This window comes from Girardinichthys multiradiatus, chromosome 5 (assembly GCF_021462225.1).
Source record: "Girardinichthys multiradiatus isolate DD_20200921_A chromosome 5, DD_fGirMul_XY1, whole genome shotgun sequence".
Taxonomy (NCBI): Eukaryota; Metazoa; Chordata; class Actinopteri; order Cyprinodontiformes; family Goodeidae; genus Girardinichthys; species Girardinichthys multiradiatus.
This window is the reverse complement of record NC_061798.1, coordinates 43,675,878-43,701,720: the sequence shown is the minus strand read 5'-3', so window position 1 is coordinate 43,701,720 and position 25,843 is coordinate 43,675,878.

Sequence of the window (25,843 nt, the reverse complement as noted above, 5' to 3'; positions counted from 1 at the left end):
TTTCACAGTTCCGACATATCTGCTCCCTACTTCATACCTAAAATCCCCTTTTCATTGTCACTCCTAACCTGGCTGCTTTTTTTTCTTTTTCTGATATCACCTTGCCTACAAGTTTCCAACTGTATCCCAGGTTAGTTTCTGCTAGACCTGCTTTAAACAACACTTTCTTTAGGTCGGATTATTCTCCTTCGGGTCCAGTTGCCTCTTGTTAGCTGACCATAACAAACATGACAATTTTCTAACAAGCAGTAGCAGTACAACCTACTTAGCAGTTGTACAGCAGCCCAAGAGGATGTAGATGCCTAAAACCTAGAATTGTTATTTATCTAATTTCCAGTAATTTAAATTATTCATTAGTATTTCACAATAAGACACATTTTTAGGAAGCCTCCCCAATGTACAGTAGTGATGTAACAGGTTCTCAGGCCACAAGACCTTGGGATTTTAAAAGCGTGTGTTATTCCTCAGTGAAATCAGTCTTGCCAAGTGATGTTCAGTTGAACTTTGGCTGGAACTTTGTTCAGCAAAATAAATGTAATGTACAGTATTATGGTCCCTGCATTTGAAGGGGAGTGTTTTGAACACACGGAGAGAACTGTTATGAGACTTTTCAAAGTTCTTAAGTTTCCTATGTTGTGATATATGTTGTTGTGTTCAGTATACAATGTGTTTTGTGAGTCCGCCATCTTTTCCCAAACTCTCTTAACGCGAGTAAGCAAACGATCTGAACCGCATTATCTAAGTCTGCTTGATTCAACCATGGTTGATTGAGGAACCTTCTAGGAAGTCTTCATGGGTGGGTCCCACTGCCGCACATCAACTTCATATTTCTCTGACACCATGCAAGAAAAAGGTTCTGCCCAGAATGTGTGTGAAGAACAAGCTGCAAGAATCCCAAACCAGGGCTGCAAGAACAAAATGTTTATGTTTCTAGATAGTCACATCTCCTTTTCCTGACCACAAAAATTATTGAGATTTACCTCAGTGTAAATGTACAGAATATACGAGCAAAGCTAAAGAATAGGGGCAAGGAATAAATTGGGAATCCTCTCAACTTGGCACATTTATGACCCAGTGCAGTCAATAACAAGTAATCATAATTATGTATCTATATTGTTTTACCCAGATTATTTTCTTTTTGAAAATGCACTAAAAGGTACTATGGCCCTTTTCTCTCACAGAGCCATGGATACATGTGTCCATGGCTTTGCTTGTGGAATCTTCACAAATAATTTATAGAGGAGATTACTACGCTGCAGGTGTAACAGACAGTTCAGTTTTCTGTAATACAGCCTGTGCTCTTGCAAGTCAGGTTTGTTTTTTGCAGTTAACATGCTACGCACATTCAAGATGTTTTGAGAGACATGGAGTCCTGAAGTGGGTCCTTCAGTTGGGGGAGAACAGCAATAACAAGCCTCAGATGAAAGCTGAGATTAGCCCCAGACAGGCCGCAGTGGAGCCCCCTCTTCAGATAATTCAGCTCTAATCTATGCTCTGCAGATGTGCATTTGGTGCTGAGAAGGTGAACCCCGCACCTTGACAAAGATTTACTCCCAGCTCTCTCCGTGTGTTATCATGCAACTAGAAGCCATGAGCAAACATAACACAATTTAGCACAGGTGACTTTAAGAGGTTCTATCCCATTATATGGGTGTATGGCTGAAAAAGCCTGATACCCAATCCTCATGCAATTTAAGCAAAAGGTGTATGTTTTCTATTACAGGTATTTTAAAAAAGCATTTAGAACATTTTCTCAATATTATTTCCTTTTTCCTGCATTTAGAAGCTGGATTTCCTTTGGAGGTTTGCTTGCAAATGCTTTACTCATGGAGGTTTTAAAAATGGAGCATGTTGATTCCAATTAATATGTTATTCTAAACTAAAGAGAATATTTAAACCACAATCAACGCTTTCTACCCAGTTACTCATTCATTTACCTATATACACTTTGTAAAATGGTATGTTTAAATAGGCAATCTGAAATAAATTTAGTAATTTTTAGCGAATATGCATTAGTTTTAATTTATATAACTATTTTGTTAACATATTGCTGATTAATTTTCCTTTTTCAGAATTTAATACATTAGAGAATAAATACAAACCAAAATAAACACTAAAGTTTTTCCGGCTTCAGATTTAAAAGATTAATAATGTAGCGAACAAGACAGAAGGACCCAAAATTTCAGCCGGCGACACAAAGCAGCGTTAAAGGTTTATTCAAAGCTCTGAAGCCGGAACACAGGAAAGCACCCTCCGGGAAACAGGAATCACATCTCAGAATCCGAATAAATCTGGGATCCAGTAGTTGTTCCTGAGCCAGGTGATGGTTCAGCAGGAGTCGATCAGGGTTGATAATGCGGCAGGCACAATTGCAACAGTCGGATTGCCGACGGGGAAGATCCAAAACTTGGTCGTCGAGGGGCTGAAATTGAGTCAGAAACCAGGGAGGTAGGCTCAGGCAGACAGATACAGGGGCGAGGCAGGAGGTTTAGGTCGAGAGGCAGAAACAAGGTTGTAATCCAGAGGGTTGTAATCCAATGAGGGCCAGGCAAGACAGGGAAATCCAAGAGGTTAAAAAAAAAAAAGTGGTCAAAAACATGGTCAGGCAATGAAGGAATGTTGGATATTAGTGATGTCAAAATGAGGCTTTTTTGTTGGAATTATGATTATTGATTAATTAATATTTATCAAGAATTATAATTAACAATCATAATTTGACAAAATTAATTTCTTAACCAAAATCCTCATTTACGAATTGAAGACCAGGGATGTCTTCTGGTGTTGTAACTGTGGCTCAATGCCTTTGATAATTACAACCGTTAAATACTCAGTAATAATTGATAACTATTACCAGAGATGTCACTGTTTAATCAACCGTTTCTACCGAAACGTGGTGAACTTTTAACCTTATTTTGACTGACGAATCACTCTTGCACAAAATAAACACAAAACGCCTTCTCTTTATCTATGTAAATATTTATTAAATCACAGCCTGATACAATTCGCTCTTCCAATTTAATAATCTTCACCTACTCAAACATGCAAAGTTCTACACAAAAAGGGGTAAAAGATCTAACTAAAAAAATAAAGAAAAACAGCAGTGGCTGGAATCAATCGGCAATCAACCAGCAATTATGGCCAAAGTGATAATATGACAAGGGAATCTTTGGGAAGCTTTGGGAGCACAGCCTGCCAGAAAGTGTAGCTCAGTGAAATGGACAGTCATAAAACATCCCCCAACTCTGGGCAGGGATGAGCACACAAAGAGTTATAAAACTTTTGGCAGCAAGCTAGTAAGCAGTAAAGTTGAAGATAAAGAAAATGGTGAATTTCCCATGAGGTTATTATAACAGTTTCACAGCGCACCTGCGCGGTAAAGACATACTTGTGAAACACGGCGGTCTCCGAAAGTACCAGCAAGTTTCAAAACAATGGCATGAACATATAATTCAGAACACATTAGACTCTAAATGGCGACTCTAATCGCACAAAAATGTCATACTCTATCCTGCCCACGCTATTCCTAATAAAGAAATAAAAATAAAAAGGATGGGTTTTACTTTGTTGAAGTCTTCCTTCTGAGCAAAGGGAGAGAGGAAGAGGGGGGGAAGTTGGAAGTTAACGTGCATCCACAGTTAACTTCGGGAAGAGCGGTAAATATTCGTCCTTTGTCCTTGGCAAAAAGGAAAAATGTGATCTGACCGTCAGCAGTCGACTAGAACCAAGTAAGGAGGGAAAGTTGCGTCTCCTTGAAACTCCGTGGTTTTGGTTACTCATGTCTTCGATCGGCAAAGGGAAATTTCTGGCCTTCTCATTCCAGAAACCTCGTTCATGAATTTTTCATTGGCCAACAAAGGAGAATAAATGAAATCCACTTGGGACTCTTCTCCAGAAATTGATGCGCTTCAGTTGCTGGTCCGGCTTCCAGCGTGAAAAGCAACTTCTTTCAAATGTCCGCCTTCCTATATTGCCTCCTGTGACGTCAGACCTGGGATGGCCCCGTCATATCAGCCGCAGTGGCAGCTGGGTTTTGTAGTACAGACTATTCTGCGGTACAAAATGGCCGATGACGTTGGAAAGGCATAGTAGCGTCCAGCAACGTGCAAATGGTCCAATATTCAGCAAACAAGTGGTCCAACATTCCCCTCTAGGTTCAAAGGGTGAGATGAATTGCAGTCTTTGAAGGACAGAATGGTCCCATTCTGTCCTTTGCTGATCCGTGGCAAAGCAGAACAAAAGAAAACTGTCTCTGTTTTCCTCAAAATCTATGACTGGTGACTGGGCAGGATAGAGGTTAGCCTGGGCAGGACTAAACTCTGACTAACTCATACCTTTCTATGTTGGTCAATGAGAAATACAGGACAATACATTCATATCCTCATTACATTCTTTTGGTCATCAGCTTTGGTAATCCTGAGACAAAATGAAACAACAATAAAAGATACCATATATATGTGTGTATATATATATATATATATATATATATATATATAAAAACAACAAAAAAACTAAATTATGGTTCATAGCTTATTCGTCCAACCAACTTCCATTAGGCGCTGGAACCTGGCTGTGTTATTGGCAAAGGTGGCGCTATGAACCATGGGGGAATGAATGTGAGGGAATCAATCCTGGCCTGTAAATGCTTAACCTGCCTGTATGCGGTGTGTGCCATTACTGCCGTCACAACCCACCTGATTACAAGGAGAACTACTGTAATGGTCACAGTGTGGGTTTCTGTCCATTCTGTCCGCTTGGGGAACTGAGGGAGAGGTGTGAAGCTTAACTCTGCGGGGGTGAGGCTGAACTTAATTTGTTTGGTACCTTCCACTACAAGTTGTTCTTCAATACTAGCATCGATGCTGAAATTATATCCTTTGAAGACATCCATAATTTCAATTTCCGTATCATATCGATCAAGATTAAGGTGATGAAGGATTATGTCTCTACGGAGACGAACATTGTTTGGTTGGGTAATTTTATTCGGGTAACTGTGTCGTGCTGATCGTAGGATAGCAACGCTTCTGTTACTGGTGTGCTTACAAGCCATCGATTACCCGCACGTTCAACCTTGGTTTCTATTCCTACGTCCTTCAGAGTTACTTTAGCCTGACAGTTTTGTTCAGGGGATCCCTCCCTTAAACCACACATGTAATCGGTGACGTCTCTAATAAAAGGATTACTTGGGCACACCCAATGAAGGTCCTTGGTTTTGGTGCACAGGTCTAAATTGGGAATTAGGTGAAGTTTTGGGTCGGCCTCGTGGTAAGCTAAGAGTGATGGGGTTTTCAGATGTACGTGTGTATTCGCCTTCCATAACCCGACATTTAACACTGTTTTAAGCCTGTATACATTTGCTCTTTCGATGATAGGGAGATTGAGCATAAATCCTATCTCTAACTTATCTGGATTGACGAAGATTGGAATTGCGCTGCCTAAGCTATAAGCTAGGTGTGTTTGTGGAGGTTGCAAGGTGTCTGTTGTGATGGACTTTAGGATTTTCTCTGCTAAATTCAGCAGAACTAGGTAAGTGGGTATCCGGCCTTCGGTTAGGCTGTCTACTGATGAACCAACCTCCCTAATCAGGTCTTGCATCAAGTCTCTTACAACCTGTGTGTACGTCAAATCTTTCTTGATCACTTCTGTGAGGGTTTGCAGTGCATGCAGGGTTTTGTTAATAAGAGTGGAGTGTAAATTTACAGTAACCACGGTGCCCTGGAGGGTCTTGGTTTGTACTTCCAATAGTTTCTGTTGGAGGAGGAGTCTTTGTTGGATTTCCGGCATTTCTTCATCTAATTCTTGCACATGCCTCTGAATAGTTTTCAGACTAACGGAATTTGCTGCTGAAAGGCCAATGGAAAACAAAGATCCCAGCGCTGCAGCTGAGGCTATCAATCCACCTAGGAATCTCTTTGGGCGTTTACTGCCACTGAGGTCCTCTTCGGTGACCATGAATTTCTGCAGTTGTTTGAGGATATAGATTGTAGTTTGTTTGGCATGGTCTATGGTATCAGGGGTTTGAGTCCCCTGCGGTCTTCCTTCAGTCATCAGTGGGGGTAGACGGATGTGTTTGCGGTACACGTCCCACGGGTCTAGACCTATGAAAACCCTCTGCATATGAAGTCTACAGTGTGTAATAAGGAGCCCGGGGGTGTCTTGCAGGACTGTGACGGTTGGGGGTCCTATCTCTATTACACTGGTTGGTAGAGCAAGTGTGGAGCCAACAAGAATGCCAATCATCCAGATCACCTCCATCCTGCAACAGAGAAATCCTGATTATAGAAGGGAATTTTATGGGTGGAGTTGTTAGTGGTTAGTGCATGTTAGTGTGGGTTTATTTTAACATGCACCTATCTGGCTGACCCTATGTATTATACTCTCCTCCCTACTGTCCAGAAGGGAGCCCTGTTCCTGTGGAGGAGAGTTTGTTGTAGGGTTTGATCTGGTTTGCATGAACCCATTTGTACACCGGGGCCTGTTTGGATTTTGAGATCCTTATACTGTATGCCACTGGTGAGAGTTTTCCCACAATTTCGAAGGGGCCTGCCCATTTTGGGAGAAATTTCCTGGAACACCCGGTTGGTTGAGCATATCTGAAATAGAAAACTTTTTCGCATTTCGTATTCACGGTGGGCTGCTTTCCAGTCATAATATGCTTTTGCGCCCCCTACGCTGGCTTCCAGGTTCATTTGTGCCCAAGCGAATGTGGATCTGAGGTGCTCCTTCAAGTCTGCGACATATTAATGTGCTGTGTAGGCAGTTGTCACACTCACATCTTCTGGATGGTACAGCAGGTGGAGTGGGAGGGTCATTTGCCTTCCAGTCATCATCTCAAAGGGTGTTACTCCTGTAGAGCGTTGGGGGGTGGACCGGATGGCCATCAGGACTAAAGGGAGTTTGATGTCCCAGTCTTTTCCGTTGCTGCTAACATACTTCCTTAGCATGGCCACTATGGTGCGGTTCATTCGCTCCACCTGACCCGACGATTGTGGGTAGCAGGGAATGTGAAATTTTGGGGACTTGGCGATTTGGGGACTGGTCCAACCCAGTCGATTTGCAGGTGGGACCACGGGAATGTAACCCCCCTTTCGCTGAAGTGGAGCCCGGCCGAGTGGCTGGGATGGTTGGAACTGACAGCAGGTAAAACATCCTTGGATGTAGGTTTGGGTGTTGTAAGCCATCAACGGCCAGTACACCACCTGTTGGAGGGTATGGAGAGTTGCTTTAATACCCCTGTGACCCCCTACAGGAGAGTAATGAGCGTAGGCTAACATGACCCCCCTATGGTCAGTTGGTACCACCCATTGGGGCGTCCCGTGCCCGTTGTGGGTGTAGACTAACAAACCTTTCTTCAGCTTCAGGCGGGACAGGTTACGTCGGATGGTCCTCAGTTCTTTGGTCTCGCCCGTCGCCAATGGCGACGTTTCAGCTGACATACCGCTGGCCACTAGCTTCCTGATGGTGTGGAGGTTCGGGTCTTGGTCCTGCATGGTTGCCAAGTCCATATCACTGGGTTTTCGTCCAAGGTGGAGAATCTCCCCAGAGCTTTGGGGGTCTTCACGCCTCTCCTTGGGTATGAGAGGGAGGAAGCCATTCTTTTTGGAAACTCCATGGGGTTCCACTTTCAGCTCCCAATCGAGCTAGACGGTCTGCTTCATCATTTCCGTCCTTGTCTGGGCCCAACGTCCGGGAATGACCTTTCACCTTTTTCCAGTACACTACCATCCCCTGTTCTGTGGTGAGATGGTCACATGCCAGGAAGAGTTCAGAGTGTTTTACCTCTTTATTCCTGGCATTCTTCATTCCATTCTCTTTCCACACCGGGAGGTGGGAGAGGAAACTGTGCTGAGCATAGTTGGAGTTGGAGCAGATCACCAGTTGTTTAATGTCCAGGGCTGTAGCCTGCTGGAGGGTGATGAGTACTGCTGCGATCTCTGCATACTGACTTGTTTTCGGCCCCAGTTGGTAGTGGTTTGGTTCGGTGACGTGATGTCCAACCCGGATGATGCCCACACCAGCCTGTAGTTGACCCTCATGAAGAAACGCACACCCGTCAATGTAGGCTCTTGGACGCCCTTCGCACACGTTTTCATCAAAATAGCGGTGGCTCAAGGAAATCTGGGAGGTGGCAGGTTTATCAATGGTGGTCGCTACGGTGTCGCATTCACAGTGCTGACATTCTGCTTCCCTTGCCCCAACACCATTTTATTATTCTGACCATACTTCACCTCAACGTTATAACCTTGGAGTGCCATCATCCATGTTGCGATGTGACTGTTGGACACTCTTCCTTCTCTCAACCGTTCGCTGTTCAAGAAAGTGACCGGTTGATGGCACGTTTCAATAATGACTTTCTGTCCCCCAATGGAACTGCGGAAATGTTCAACTGCCCAGACTGTAGAAAGCAGAGCTCTCTCACAGTTGGAGAACTTAACCTCTATGTCACTCAAAGGTTGGCTTGCATATGCGACATCTCGCATGTCCTGGTCATGTTTCTGCTTCAACGCAGCACTTAGCCACCTGGAGGAGAAACCCGCTTCCAGATAGAACTCCTTGTCCTTATGTGTCGCCAGTGCGTACACCACCAGATTGCCTTCAGGCCCCAGGGTAGCACCACAGGTGGATTTGGTTGTTAAAACCTCATGTCTCTCAATTGTGATTATGTCCGACGGAAACGTTAACACAACATCTGGAGAGTCCTTTCTACCGGACACAAATAAGGGCATGTCTCCAATCACAGGGATGGTTAGCTCGAAGTCATGATAAGAGCTGTCTATGAGCATCCCCAGGGGTTTTCTTGTGGTTACCTGGATCGGCACTTGGGTTGGATTCTCTACCAAAAGATAAGTCGAACGGTTGTTCAACTCAAGCATGGGCATGCCACAGACCACCAGGTTCAGTTCCCAGAAGTAGGGAAGAGTTTGAAAGAAAACGCGGGTGTTCTGAAGCTTCTGTCCCGTTTTGACTGTCAGTCGGATCGGTACCCCTGCTGTTCGCTGCGGTATTAGTGAATCGGTCTCACTGATGGCCTGGCAGGCCTGAGGGATAGTTTGTCTTGACAGCATGACCTCAAGGGTTCCCAGGAAGGGACTTGAGGGAGCGTTGGCTCAGGCCCAAACAACCTGGTTGAAGGTGTCCAACTGGGCGCGCAGCCAAACCAGCAGATCCGCCCCGATGAAAACCGGAGGGTGCAGGTGCTGAGCAATACTGAAGGTATGGGAGAGCTGTCTCCTGCCCACCTGCACATTGAGGATGCAGACTTCGGTAGCCTTCAGCAGGCAGCATGGCCAGCCTGCTGAAAGTAGACTGTGGCTGCATCGCGCCTCAATTAGATATGGGTTTTCCCGGGACAAATGGCCATATAGCTCTCTGCTGATTGTGGACTTCTCCAGCCAAAGTGCTAAGATCACTTCCGGTGTGAGGGTGTTCTCCAGGTGCACACCTTCCACTATTTTGGGGTTGTAAGGTTTCACCCCTTCGCTTTCCAGAGAGCAGAGAAATGAGTCATGACCGCGAAGGGCAGTTCCCTGGGTGGTCAGGTGCACTTGTGCACCACGGGTGCCCGAAACTGGCTCTGTCAAAGGCATGAGCTCCGCTAGAGGTTCTTTGGGCCCCTCCACCTGGGCCCAAAGTTGGCCATGAAACCTCCCACACTAAAATGACAGGTGTTTCAGTTTCATTGTCCAACCCCTGTATGTGCACAAATAGAAAGAATGACAGTTAAATGTTTGTAAGTTGAATTGAAGTTCCTTTTTATTTATTTTTTTTAGGATCCAGGAAGCAAGAGCTTGATGAAGCTCTTGTGGACTTCATAGTGAAGGACTCCCAGTCTTTCACTGTATCCAAACCTATACCACCCAGCCAAACAGGTCCTTGTCACACCTTGTGAAATAGTATTTCAATCCTGTAGAGACACAATAAGAAACACAAAATGCAATTAGAGAAGTTACACAATGGATGTTTATTTGTTTGGTGCTCAGACCCCTGAGGAAGACATGAATGCTGATAATGCATGAACTTGATGAACGTCTTAGAATTAGAATTGTCTTCCCCCCTGAATCTGGTACTGGTGATGGAGAGGAGGCCTGATGGTAATGGAACTGAAGTAACACAAGCAGCCTCTTTATTACACTGAGCACAATGTCCAAAAGCACTCAGTGCACCAAGCACACTCCCAAAGAAAATATGAATGACAAATCAAAAATTTTCACTTTATTTATTTATTTTTGTTATTTATTTAATATGGGACGGTGGAATTTCATAAAACAAATGACAATTCAAGTTTAAGAAGCCAGAATTAGCTAATGGCTATTTTCATGTGTAATCCCCTACGGTTCACATTGTTTTTAAATTGCGATTTTTTTCATGAGTTAATTACTCAGAATCTTTAATGGGTTACTAAAAACACATATGTACAACACGCATATATACATACAGGGGTTGGACAATGAAACACCTGTCAATTTGGTGTGTGAGGTCGCAAACCAGGTGTTTCAGTTTCATTGTCCAACCCCTGTATATCTATGTTATGCTGACCTTGATTGGTGGCACGAGGCTGAGTGTTCTCGTGTTTGGCTCTATAATGCCTCAGCATTGATGACGTATTATTATTATACGTCAGCAGCTGCAGGCAAAGCAAACACTGCACCTGTAAAACCAGATAACAACCCGTTACTGCGCCTCTTGCATAACATACCATGACTATAACACTACTGCATAGTATAGGCTATAGGCTTTCTAATAAACACTTTGAATGTACATTACCTTATTAGGTGGCACCAAATCAAAATATTCCCCAATTGGGAACACTTCCTAGATGGTTGCTCCATGACAAAATAATCCATCAAAACTCCGAATATCCAAAAACGGGAGCTGTTCGTAACGTATATGTGTAGAACAGGTATGTGAACCAGGGCTTGAGCCATCTTAAATACATTGAACCGTGTCAAATGTTTAAAACTCAGCCAGTCAACTCGAAGCAGTCATCTGACTCGGTTTGAATGAAGCAGTGAAGTGGTTCACACGTGATCGGTGACATCACATAAAGCAAGCTGCGGCCCACTGCTTCACCATAACTACCCTGTGAAGTTTGAAGCGTGCTTTGAAGCCTCGGTATTAGGTGTAACATCACTACTGGATATCTACTCACACTGGGCTTTCAAAAATCTGGCACTGTCTGCATGCCAGAGAGCTGCATATAACTGCTGGGAAACAGGTGAGAGGCATTCAGCTGATGAGCTGCAGGGCAGCAACAAACAGGTGGAGCAGATGAGTTGATTGCTGGCAGGGAGAGCAGATGAAGTAAACAGCAAGCAGATGGGCCAGAATCATCACAAATAAAGCCTCTGAAGTTTTATTGTAAGATCTATTTTTCTTGTACATAAACTACAAATTAGAATCTGCCAAACTACTACAAAATGTTTTGAAAATAACTTTTAATGCTGAAGTTTGTCATTCTCTGAATCACAAGCAAAAGGCTTTATAACTAATTCTGCACTCAAAGATGTATGATAATTTGCCAGCTAATGAAACTGAATGAATGTTTTCAAATTTCGAAGTAAGGCTGATGAAAGACGGTAGGCGGTGCATGATCAAGCGGGGGAGCTTGGCAATCAGAGCAGACTAGGCTCATCAGGGAGGGAATAGCAAAAACTCCCTCTTTTGCAACATGAAGCAAGCAACTGTGTAAAACAAAAAGTGTTCCTTTCTGCAAGCAGAGCTAAAAGAAAATAATGTTTTAAAGCTTATATTTCCAGCCCTGCAATGGACTGGCCACCTGTCCAAGGTGTACCCCGCCTCTCACTCGTAGACTGCTGGAGATAGGCACCAGCTCCCCCGCAGCCCAGTATGGAAGTAGCGGGCACGAAAGATGGCTTTATGGATGGATGGATGCATATATTTCCAAAGATGGATAAAAATCAAACCCATCACTCGTGGTTTTCACAGATTAGTTTGTAGGGGAAATTAATTCATTCAGGTTCCTCCTGTGTGCCCCATTCATCTGAAAGATTACACTTGATTGGCTGTGGAGAACAGTTTGGGATTATAACCATGTGGCAACTGCGAAAAAACTAATAAAATAAAATAAAATAAACAAACCTATATAATCTCTACATGCCACCATTGCATCTCGCAAACAGGAACGTGGTGGAACATCAGTTTCACTGTCCACAGTGAAGTTTAAGGTAAACATGGGCTAAAAGGGTGTTAACTGAGAAAGAAGCCTTTCTTACAAAATAGAAAACCTCAAACAAACCTGACCATCTGAAGAAGAAAACATTCCTTCTGAAGAAAAGGTTTAATGGTGAAATGATAAAGACCTATTTGGCCAAAATGGCAAGAAGTATATTCACATAAATAACCAACTGTTAAGCTCAGTGATGGCAGTACCATGCTGCAGGGATGTCTTGCTGGCAATAGTACTGGTGCACTGCATAATGTGGATGACGTGATGCTGAACTACCAACAAGGTATTTAATTTAATCACAAATTAACACTCAGGAGGTTAAAAAACAGGCATAATTAGATGTTCCAACAGGACAATTATTCCAAACACACACATCTATACTGGTTTAGGATTAATGCAGCAGGCTCACATTTTGCACATGGAATGGCCTTCCTATAGCCCCAACTTCAACACTGATGAAAATTTAAGGACCCATGCCAGTAAACCAACCAATTTAAATAAGTTCTATCAATTCTGCCAAGAAGATGAGTCATATATGAGGCAAAAATTATTCCAGAAGCTTGATGCCTACATAAAATGCATGGTTAACATGCAACAAGCTAGCCTTTGTAGTTTCAGTTCTGACTGACCCATTAAATTTTTTTTGATCAAAGAAAAAATATATAATTATTAATTTTCTTATTTCAACCAATCAAGATCAAACAAAACGATTATCTGATAGGCTGATACCGCTTCCATTATGGGCTTTAACAGCCAGATACTGGTTTTCTTGGTGCCTGCTCATCAGTCTATCCCATCAGGGCTAAACAGGTATGTGATGTGAACATACTGCTGTTCACTGACTGCCCATGAGCGTCGTCAGCCATATGTCAGTGGCATGAGAAAGTGTCCACCGAAGCAGCACAGAGAATATCAAGCCATGGATTTTACCGCGCATTGCAGTTCCAGGAAACGCTTAAAAAACTTAATAGCAACGACAGAAATATTAAGGTCCACAGTGCCCAAAGTGGATGAAACCAAAAACCATGGCAATGGTTTGAAATCATGGATGGCATTTATGGTCATTGTCCTGTGAGTTGTGGACGAGAGGGTGGTCTGGACTCTGCAACCTCACTGTTTTAAGAGGACATAATGTGCAACTGTGTGTTTATTTTACTTTGCACAACACATGACACTGACGGCTGCCATCAATAGAAACTCAACAGGTTTCATGCCGAGTAGAGCAAGGTAGAACGGAGTGGAGCCATAAATGGAAAAGAGGCATTATTGTGGATTGCAAAAATTTAGAAATTGGCAGAGTTTTGGATAAGTTAAAGAGATGAACAAAATACATTTACATGCCTCTCCTTCATGTATCAAGTTCAAAAAGTACTGTGCATATACAACACACATCCAGTAAAACTCTGTCCCTCACTTGATGTTAAGGCTGGTATGAAAAGACTGATGTGTTGAATTTAAAAGCCAAAAATACTGAACATTCACCAGACCCACCACGTTCGCTGAATAACAAAAATATGAACTCCGCACAAGGCCTAGAGGACATTTGATCAAATTAGTGGGGGTGTATTTTTTAAGACAAATCATTAAAAGTTACATGTTGTATAATCACTTGGAAAAAGAATGGTCCAAGTAAATAAAAAATACCCGAATGAATGAAATCTGTGAATATGATCAATGCATAAATACTTTGATTGTAACAATAAGTGCCAGGTGCCAGTGATGCTCTTTCTTGAAATAATCTGTGATTCGTAAACAATGTGCATCTACAAAAGGCTTAATTTCCAGTGCTGCCTTCAGCCATGTAAAGATGTGGTTACTGCTTCAGTGTTCCATTTGTGGAAAGACTGAACACAAACAGAATTAAAAGAAAGACTGCAGCACAAAAAGAGTTCACCAAAACGTGAAATTGAGAATCTCATCCAAAAATTGGAGAGAAGAGAAAGTGTTTTATGGGGTGAATTCAGACCTGGAATCATAAAGAGTCCACAAGCACTAAATGGAGAAAGTAATAGAGGCAGTCAGCCCTGGCAAGAGTAAAAACTGGTAAAGTTTTTCAACAGTGCAAAAGCAACTATTACCAAACTACTGACACACATGGTTCCATCTGTAACCCCAAACGTAGAAAATTGTAAAAGTAGAAAAAGGTCAGATAATACAATATGGACATATATATATATATTTTTGTTTTGAATGAATCTTTTTTATAAAATAAAATAGATTTGTTTGTTTGTACACCAGCATTTGTGTGTTTGTATAAAAATAAATAAGAAATGCAGCCTCTGTGAAATTGGCTGTTGTGTTTTATATTAAATTCTGCCTCGCCATTTTTTTTTCATTTCCACTTTAGTGTTTCAGACTCGACCAAGATTCAAAGCAACAAACATATGGTCTAAGGTTTCCATGTGTTGTGCACTCGCACTAGAATGTTTCAAAATCAGTTTTAGCTGACGTGGAAAAGAGTTTGATGATCTTTCTGTGAGTCCGCATTATTGCATGTATTTTTCTTATGTTGTATGTATAATCTCATACTTTTAGTAGCAGTCTGTTCAATTTAAACTTTTGGCAGAACTTAAATTATATATTTTCAGGTTACTATGCAAATTATTTTGTGTTGAGACAGAAATATCACAAAATATAAATGATTTCCCGTAGTTGTACTATTTTTGAACATTTAGTGATTCTGTGGGCCAGTGCAGTCTGAGCACTTTGTTTCAAAGCATTTCAAACATCTTTGATTTAAAGTACCCTGAGGATCTAAAGATAGCCAAAGAGAATTAAAAAATATAGCTCTCAGCTGTGTTATCATATTTTAAAAGTGCGTACCATCATCCTAAAACGTTAAAAGAAAAAAAAAAACCCGTGCAGAACAGGTAACTATTGAAAGGATGCTGCCATTTCATCATCGTTACATATAAGACCCTGTTTGGCACATTTGGCAGCAGATTAGAAAATGTTGCTTATACCAGAGAAGCGTGCTTGCTGCATGTTAACACTGAGCAACAGGCAGGGAAGATTTTAGCTAAATCAACAGCTTTATTTCAACTGTGTCACGTAATTTATAAAAAATATATTTTTTGGCACAAATTGCTCCTTTTCACTCATGAAGTCAAATTTATTTTACTCAACAGAGTTCACACTACTTTTTTATTTAAGTTTCCAACAAGTCAGCATTTCTTTCACAATTTTTCCTTTAAAAACCTTCAGCACTTTATTAAGATTCCAACTCAGCAGGATAAGCTATAAAACTGCAGTTCATTTGTCTCCTCTTGGATGGAGTATGTAGATGGCTACTGCCTCTCCTGTGCTTTTAATGCTGCGGGCTGTGGTGTGGTAAATGGTCGAGCGATTCAGCCTCTTTCTCTGCACAGTTAGCCAGCTCTCAGCTGGCAAGCTCCTTTCAAATTTATTTTCCCTCAAAAAGGAAAGAAGAATATGCCAAATGGACCATGTGCCCTAACATCTGTGTGTATGGAAAGGCAATGAATCAAGATTCTTGAAAGATTTTTTCTATAAACCCTTGATTTTATTCAACCTTAAACATTCCCATTATGTGTTGAGGTGGTGGCATAAAACATGGTGGTTTTCTTTTTTTGCAGACAGTGTAACTTTAGGATTGCAGTTTTAAGATGAATATTATGTATGAAAACTGATAAATGAATGTAGTGTGGAAGCAAAGCAGAAGACACAGCTGTAGTGCTAACAACTCAACCCAACTTCATGATACCAGAGAAACAATGAATATAAAAACATACAAAATACTAATGTACAGAACATAAAGCACAAAGAATCTTAAAAGTAAAGAATGAACTGAATATAGAAACCCAAGAATGACAAATGTGAAACTAAGGCAAAACACAAAACCAAAGTCACAAAGAGCATGACCAGAACAAGATGCATGGTAGCAGAAACAAAGAAGCATTTATTCTGATTAAGAGGATAATGACTGACACATTGCAGGTGGTATATTTTGCAAATTGGGAGCAGGTGTAACGGTGGCAAAACTAACCAAAGCAAACCTGGGAATACATAAATATAATACAATATAGGATTTCTTCAATCTCCGGGCTGGAATTTCATACATTTCTAGACTGCAATTTAGAATTTATTTTGTAATTCTTAGACTTTCTTATAATGTCTCTGTACAAACAATTGCTGTGTATTTATTATGGGTATTTAGAACAGGATAAAGCCTGGGATAATATCCTGTAAAAAAAAATAAAACATGCACTTTGTATTCAAAGTCGAATAACAGGCAATGACTCATCTTTAAAAACACAAGAATACAAGATGTTTCATAACCCTTTTCTTATTACATTAATCATTTTAATCACAGGTTTGAGACTTTTTTATATATGATGAAATCTGAAGTGGGTTTTAAAAATGTTGTCATCATTTGGAGGAGAGGTTTACAATGGCAGATAACTTTAAAGACCCAGGCCAAAAATATTTGTTGGATTCCTGAATCTCCTAAAAGGCTTTAGAGTTGCATTGTCATGCGGTAAATAAAGCGGCCTAATTAAATATGGAGTACAACTCTCTGAAACTGTTTTTAAGGTAACTTTGTGGAAGTCAGTCTGGTTTACGAGCTATAGCCACTGATATACAGGGGTTGGACAATGAAACTGAAACACCTGTCTTTTTAGTGTGGGAGGTTTCATGGCTAAATTGGACTAGCCTGGTAGCCAGTCTTCATTGATTGCACATTGCACCAGTAAGAGCAGAGTGTGAAGGTTCAATTAGCAGGGTAAGAGCACAGTTTTGCTCAAAATATTGAAATGCACACAACATTATGGGTGACATACCAGAGTTCAAAAGAGGACAAATTATTGGTGCGTGTCTTGCTGGCGCATCTGTGACCAAGACAGCAAGTCTTTGTGATGTATCAAGAGCCACGGTATCCAGGGTAATGTCAGCATACCACCAAGAAGGACGAACCACATCCAACAGGATTAAAACGTCAGTTTCAATGGTGCAAGGAGTGCAAATCTTGGGCTGTGGACAATGTGAAACATGTATTGTTCTCTGATGAGTCCACTTTTACCGTTTTCCCCACATATGGGAGAGTTACGGTGTGGAGAAGCCCCAAAGAAGCGTACCACCCAGACTGTTGCATGCCCAGAGTGAAGCATGGGGGTGGATCAGTGATGGTTTGGGCTGCCATATCATGGCATTCCCTTGGCCCAATACTTGTGCTAGATGGGTGCGTCACTGCCAAGGACTACCGAACCATTCTTGAGGACCATGTGCATCCAATGGTTCAAACATTGTATCCTGAAAGCAGTGCCGTGTATCAGGATGACAATGCACCAATACACACAGCAAAACTGGTGAAAGATTGGTTTGATGAACATGAAAGTGAAGTTGAACATCTCCCATGGCCTGCACAGTCACCAGATCTAAATATTATTGAGCCACTTTGGGGTGTTTTGAAGGAGCGAGTCAGGAAACGTTTTCCTCCACCAGTATCACGTAGTGACCTGGCCACTATCCTGCAAGAAGAATGGCTTAAAATCCCTCTGACCACTGTGCAGGACTTGTACAGGTCCTTCTAAAAAAATTAGCATATTGTGATAAAGTTCATTATTTTCCATAATGTCATGATGAAAATTTAACATTCATATATTTTAGATTCATTACACACTAACTGAAATATTTCAGGTCTTTTATTGTCTTAATACGGATGATTTTGGCATACAGCTCATGAAAACCCAAAATACCTATCTCACAAAATTAGCATATCATTAAGAGGGTCTCTAAATGAGCTATGAACCTAATCATCTGAATCAACGAGTTAACTCTAAACACCTGCAAAAGATTCCTGAGTACTTTAAAACTCCCAGCCTGGTTCATCACTCAAAACCCCAATCATGGGTAAGACTGCCGACCTGACTGCTGTCCAGAAGGCCACTATTGACACCCTCAAGCAAGAGGGTAAGACACAGAAAGACATTTCTGAACGAATAGGCTGTTCCCAGAGTGCTGTATCAAGGAACCTCAGTGGGAAGTCTGTGGGAAGAAAAAAGTGTGGCAGAAAACGCTGCACAACGAGAAGAGGTGACCGGACCCTGAGGAAGATTGTGGAGAAGGGCCGATTCCAGACCTTGGGGGACCTGCGGAAGCAGTGGACTGAGTCTGGAGTAGAAACATCCAGAGCCACCGTGCACAGGCGTGTGCAGGAAATGGGCTACAGGTGCCGCATTCCCCAGACCTGGGCTACAGAGAAGCAGCACTGGACTGTTGCTCAGTGGTCCAAAGTACTTTTTTCGGATGAAAGTAAATTCTGCATGTCATTCGGAAATCAAGGTGCCAGAGTCTGGAGGAAGACTGGGGAGAAGGAAATGCCAAAATGCCAGAAGTCCAGTGTCAAGTACCCACAGTCAGTGATGGTCTGGGGTGCCGTGTCAGCTGCTGGTGTTGGTCCACTGTGTTTTATCAAGGGCAGGGTCAATGCAGCTAGCTATCAGGAGATTTTGGAGCACTTCATGCTTCCATCTGCTGAAAAGCTTTATGGAGATGAAGATTTCATTTTTCAGCACGACCTGGCACCTGCTCACAGTGCCAAAACCACTGGTAAATGGTTTACTGACCATGGTATCACTGTGCTCAATTGGCCTGCCAACTCTCCTGACCTGAACCCCATAGAGAATCTGTGGGATATTGTGAAGAGAACGTTGAGAGACTCAAGACCCAACACTCTGGATGAGCTAAAGGCCGCTATCGAAGCATACTGGGCCTCCATAAGACCTCAGCAGTGCCACAGGCTGATTGCCTCCATGCCACGCTGCATTGAAGCAGTCATTTCTGCAAAAGGATTCCTGACCAAGTATCGAGTGCATAACTGTACATGATTATTTGAAGGTTGACCTTTTTTGTATTAAAAACACTTTTCTTTTATTGGTCGGATGAAATATGCTAATTTTGTGAGATAGGAATTTTGGGTTTTCATGAGCTGTATGCCACAATCATCCGTATTAAGACAATAAAGGACCTGAAATATTTCAGTTAATGTGCAATGAATCTAAAATATATGAATATTAAATTTTCATCATTACATTATAGAAAATAATGAACTTTATCACAATATGCTAATTTTTTGAGAAGGACCTGTATGTATTTCAAGACAAAGCACTTCAAAATGACAGAGGATTTGTGGAGTGAATATGTACAGTCAACTATGCTCAGGTTGTTTTTAAACCATAATTGTCTTTATTATGAGTCAAACTCTGGTTTCAACAACCCCTTCTAGTTCTCAGACTTCCCCTATGAGTTATATTTACATTTTTATACACCATGTGCCACGTAAAGAGATTGATGCTCGGTGCAACACATTTATCTTCTCTGAACGAGTTCTTTGGATGTCAGCACACTGAAGGACAGGGATATCCTGAAGTCATGAGCCAAAGTCCGTTTTACAAATCTCAGGATACGAGATGTTCCCCCTTTTGTCCAACAACCCTTTAATTTAGATATAAAATGCAGTGTGTAAATTATGAGGAGAGGAATGCATTCAATATATTTTTGAGATGATTTGCTTCACTAAACACTTCCCCAGAGACCCTCTAGGTGTGTGATTTTAGAAAATAAATAGCTCTGTTCAGGTTTAACTCAGATAATTTGAGTATTTGATGTACAGTTTGTTTGTTCTTGTTGTGGGATGCAATAGAAAACCAAATCAAGTTTTTCCATTTCCAAAAACTTTTGGTTGATGACTAAACCCATAAAAGACATTGATGTACAGCAATTTCTACTTGATTTAGTGGAAACTGGAATCTTGTAGCATTGCTTTCATGCAGCGGTCCATCTAACCAAACAGATCAAGGTGCAGGTACAGTCAAGTCCTATCTCAAGTAAACACTTTATACCCTTCTAAATCATACAACTACTATGAGAAAATGTTATACAGGGTTTCTGTCATTTAGTTCTGTAGTGGTTCAGAAGTGAACGACTCTCTTTGAGTTACTCTTTACAGTCACTGCAATTTAGAAGAAATTTGATTTTTAAATGTTCTACATGTAGAGTATTTTTTTTTTCACCCTACAGTCTGAACCAAAAGGCAACAAATAAAAAACAGAAACATGTTCTGGATTGAAGGCAACACTAAGACATGTTCAGCTGTGTTTTCTGCTGACTTTGAGGGGATGTTTCATTGCACCACAAATATTCTCTGTATTTGGATTTTAAATGTTGAGCTTCTGTAATAACAATCATCTGTGAAGTCGACTCTCAAAAGCAATGCATAACATACATTTACTCTTGCTATCCAGTTCTGTTTGATGACATAACCTGGTCATTAAAGGTCAAGAGGGCCTGCAATTCGAATGCAGCACCAGCTCTGCTGCATTATAAAATCCAATCATTTGTATTGCTAGCAGTGGAGTTTTGGTTGTGCTCAGGTCAAGGATTAGATGTGTTGAACTTGGACCACTGTGTACTGCGGCAGATATTCATGCAGCTATAAAAACAGATTATCTACAGGTCCTTCTCAAAATATTAGCATATTGTGATAAAGTTCATTATTTTCCATAATGTCATGATGAAAATTTAACATTCATATATTTTAGATTCATTGCACACTAACTGAAAGTGAGTGGTGGCCTAGTGGTTAGAACAGGAGGTTTGCGTTCCAGAGGGGCCAGGTTCATATACCACAGATTGCCACTCAGGGTCCCTGAGCAAGACCCTTAGCCCCAGAATGCTCCCCAGGTGCCGCACAATGGCAGCCCACTGCTACCTATAAGGGATGGGTTAAATGCAGAGGACAAATTTCATTGTAATGTGCAATGACCAATAAAAATGCTTATTATCTTATTATTATATTTCAGGTCTTTTATTGTCTTAATACGGATGATTTTGGCATACAGCTCATGAAAACCCAAAATTCCTATCTCACAAAATTAGCATATTTCATGCGACCAATAAAAGAAAAGTGTTTTTAATACAAAAAACGTCAACCTTCAAATAATCATGTACAGTTATGCACTCAATACTTGGTCGGGAATCCTTTGGCAGAAATGACTGCTTCAATGCGGCGTGGCATGGAGGCAATCAGCCTGTGGCTCTGCTGAGGTCTTATGGAGGCCCAGGATGCTTCGATAGCGGCCTTTAGCTCATCCAGAGTGTTTGGTCTTGAGTCTCTCAACGTTCTCTTCACAATATCCCACAGATTGTCTATGGGGTTCAGGTCAGGAGAGTTGGCGGGCCAATTGAGCACAGTGATACCATGGTCAGTAAACCATTTACCAGTGGTTTTGGCACTGTGAGCAGGTGCCAGGTCGTGCTGAAAAATGAAATCTTCATCTCCATAAAGCTTTTCAGCAGATGGAAGCATAAAGTCCTCCAAAATCTCCTGATAGCTAGCTGCATTGACCCTGCCCTTGATAAAACACAGTGGACCAACACCAGCAGCTGACACGGCACCCCAGACCATCACTGACTGTGGGTACTTAACACTGGACTTCTGGCATTTTGGCATTTCCTTCTCCCCAGTCTTCCTCCAGACTCTGGCACCTTGATTTCCGAATGACATGCAGAATTTGCTTTCATCCGAATAAAGTACTTTGGACCACTGAGCAACAGTCCAGTGCTGCTTCTCTGTAGCCCAGGTCAGGCGCTTCTGCCGCTGTTTCTGGTTCAAAAGTGGCTTGACCTGGGGAATGCGGCACCTGTAGCCCATTTCCTGCACACGCCTGTACACGGTGGCTCTGGATGTTTCTACTCCAGACTCAGTCCACTGCTTCCGCAGGTCCCCCAAGGTCTGGAATCGGCCCTTCTCCACAATCTTCCTCAGGGTCCAGTCACCTCTTCTCGTTGTGCAGCGTTTTCTGCCACACTTTTTCCTTCCCACAGACTTCCCACTGAGGTGCCTTGATACAGCACTCTGGGAACAGCCTACTCATTCAGAAATTTCTTTCTGTGTCTTACCCTCTTGCTTGAGGGTGTCAATAGTGGCCTTCTGGACAGCAGTCAGGTCGGCAGTCTTACCCATGATTGGGATTTTGAGTGATGAACCAGGCTGGGAGTTTTAAAGGCCTCAGGAATCTTTTGCAGGTGTTTAGAGTTAACTTGTTGATTCAGATGATTAGGTTCATAGCTCGTTTAGAGACCCTTTTAATGATATGCTAATTTTGTGAGATAGGAATTTTGGGTTTTCATGAGCTGTACGCCAAAATCATCTGTATTAAGACAATAAAAGACCTGAAATATTTCAGTTAGTGTGCAATGAATCTAAAATATATGAATGTTAAATTTTCATCATGACATTATGGAAAATAATGAACTTTATCACGGAGGGGAGTTCCTGCCTCAAGTGGAGGAGTTTAAGTATCTCGGGGTCTTGTTCACGAGTGAGGGAAGAATGGAGCGGGAGATCGACAGACGGATCGGTGCGGCTGCCACAGTAATGGGGGCGCTGTGCCGGTCCATTGTGGTGAAGAGAGAGCTGAGCCGAAAAGCAAAGCTCTCAATTTACTGGTCGGTCTACGTTCCTACCCTCACCTATGGCCATGAACTTTGGGTCATGACCGAAAGAACGAGATCACGGATACAAGCGGCTGAAATGAGCTTCCTCCGTAGGGTGGCCGGGCACTCCCTTAGAGATAGGGTGAGGAGCTCGGCCATCCGGGAGGGGCTCGGAGTAGAGCCGCTGCTCCTCCACATCGAGAGGAGCCAGTTGAGGTGGCTCGGGCACCTCAACTGGCTCCTGGACGCCTTCCTCGGCAGGTGTTCCAGGCACGTCCCACCGGGAGGAGGCCCAGGACACGCTGGAGGGACTATGTCTCTCGGCTGGCCTGGGAACGCCTTGAGCTCCCCCTGGAGGAACTGGAGGAGGTGTCTGGAGAGAGAGGGACGTCTGGGCGTCTCTGCTGAGTCAGCTGCCCCCGCGACCCGGTCCTGGATAAGCGGAAGACGACGAACGAACGAACGATGAACTTTATCACAATATGCTAATATTTTGAGAAGGACCTGTACAAGACTGATCCAGACCCAGAAAGCAGCTGATAAGAGTAAAAACTGAGCTTCTCCACAAGCTCCACACTGCTCTCTGAATCATAGGGTCTCATCATAATGTTCTTCAAATGTTTTTATCTGCTACTAGTTTAGTTCTAATAGGGGTTTCAGCAGAAGAGAAATAGAATTTGTTTCAGATAAAACATTGACATTATCTACTTATTTAGAAAACTGTCTCTTTTGCGCTGTACTGTGCTATGGGTGACCAGGGTGCAGCGGCATATTTTTTCAGCTTAGCTTCACAGGGTTCGCTGCAAACTCCTGCAGTAATTGCAGCTAATGCTGTTTTGGCTTGCATGCAAAAACACAATGGAATCTGAGAATTCCTTGACACTAGATGTGTGCTCCTTTTGTGCTTTACATTTTTAATTATTCTAATAAGGGAAAAACAAAGAATTTTTAAAAACAGGTGCTGTTTGTTCACAAAGGTAAAAAAAAAACATCTTCCAAGTAAACCCAAAAGTCTTTAAACCTTTACTAGTCTTATGCATTAGCAGGTCAACACAACATCTTTCTAAAACCCTCACAAGAGGAGGCTTTAATGTTTCTAAAACAAATGAGAAAGTATTTGTCTTTCATAAATATTTTTGGTTTTACAGCAATTTATCACCCAAGATCACATTTAAAGGTCTTTCAGACATGGCTGACATGGTGAGTAAAAGCTACGGAAAACACATTTATTTTTGAATCAACCTCCCATGGACATATTTAATATAGGTTATGGAGAGGAGATTAGGGGAAACCATTAATGTTCATACTGTAACCATTCTGGTTTGGTTACTCAAGTCCTTTTTTCCAGGCAAAGAGATTCCATTTATCCCCTAAACTATAAATGACATACTACAACTCTGTAATTAAATTTGGAATATTTTATTTAGAAAAGCAGAAAAATACCACAATCACGGTACCAGGCCCAATCCTACTCGTCTCGTGGATGAAGATGTAGGAACCCCAAACAAAGGAACTCATCATTATATACTCTAGGCTCCGCCCTGTTACATGAGACCGAGCACAAACCTCAGCGTATCGGTAAATGTATGTCAGCCTAGAGCAGCTTTAACTGGATTGAGCAGTGTAGTTAGTGTGTGTAATGATACCTAATCTTGTGTGCGTGCAGCAATAAAACTTAAAAGGCATTTGATAAAAACATACATAACAACATACATATTTCATTTCTATGTTCCTGTAGGGAGCCATAAGTAACTTTAAGAACTCTAACAATACATAATTGAAATAAAGTTTGTCTTAGCTTTAAAACACAACCCAAAACAAATTAAATTTGTCTCAAGGCTTGGAGGCCTTCTATTACTCAGGCTTGAACAGTTTTGCTGAACAGGAGGGCAGTAGGTCCAGGGGTGATGGGTTCCTATGCCATTTTTTCTCAGAGCCGAAGGGGAAAAGTTAGAGACACTGTCTCTTCCTGGGGAATCTCTGGTTCAGATTATTTTCATGTAGAAGCTCAGAAAGGAAGCCTGTCTTAATTTCAGCCAGTTTACAGTCATCGGGTGTACAGAGAACAGACCACACTTAACATTTTGGGATCCAAGGTACTTCAAAGAAGTAGTCTGACTTAGCCAGCAAAGTCATCTGCGTGTGTTGTCTTTCCTGCTGCTGCTCTAGTGAAAAATTGCAGAAAAGAGAACGAATGATGCTGCATAGCAGAGTTTTGTACTATGATGTCAAGGTTATTCAAGTTGTGACTCCTCCGTCCTGTGAGTTGTCCTGAAAATAGTTTAATACTGTGCATTGTGGGATTCAGAGTTTTTACCAGTCTCTTTTGTTTATGTAGTTCAGTGGTTGTTCTCAATCTATGGCTGGGAAAACAATATGTACTGTTGAACACTGATTCAATCTTTTTACTTTTAATACTTTAATGCCATACAACCATCATGTTTTTGCTCACAGTTATTATACAGCATTCCAATTCATGTTATGAAAGGTTATATCTACAGAAAAGTCAATAATGCTCATGCTCTATTCAAAGCAAACAGTCCTCTCACTTATGTTGTCTAGAACATGGGAATGTAAATATACTTGAATCAATATTAATCTTAAAGCATGCACGAACAGGTATTCACAGGAATAATGTTCCTTGCATTTCACTCAATGGAAAATTGTATTCTGTCACACACATTTTGTTTTATTCAGTGCTACATCCCACCTGGCTAGACAACACCTCCCCTACATATGCCCGGAAAGCTGAATTCACTGTCAAGTGGCTCTATATTTGACTCATTACAGTATGTGGATCATGGGCAGATGGCTGAGAACAAATGGCCCTGGAGCCAAATTGTGTGCATTGCTTTTATACAGAGAAAGGCCTTAATGTTGTTCGCTTTCACCCTCCTCAATGTGAGGTTTTCAGTGTGTGGCTTTGATTCCATCGAAAAACCTTCAGACAGATTTTTGCAGAAGAACCTAAAACAAATTTGGTTTCTGTCTAAATTTCAATTCATGGCATTTTAATAAATAAAACATTTTGAAATACTTAGTTGTTCCTTGGCTAGTCATTTCAACTTAAAAGAAAATATATATATTTTTTTTCTTTCACTGGGTTAGTGTTTGTTGTTATTATAATTGCATTGCCTGAAGCACAAAGTGTATTAAAAGCCTAACTAAATGAGCTTCTTCTGAAATCTTTATTATATTGAG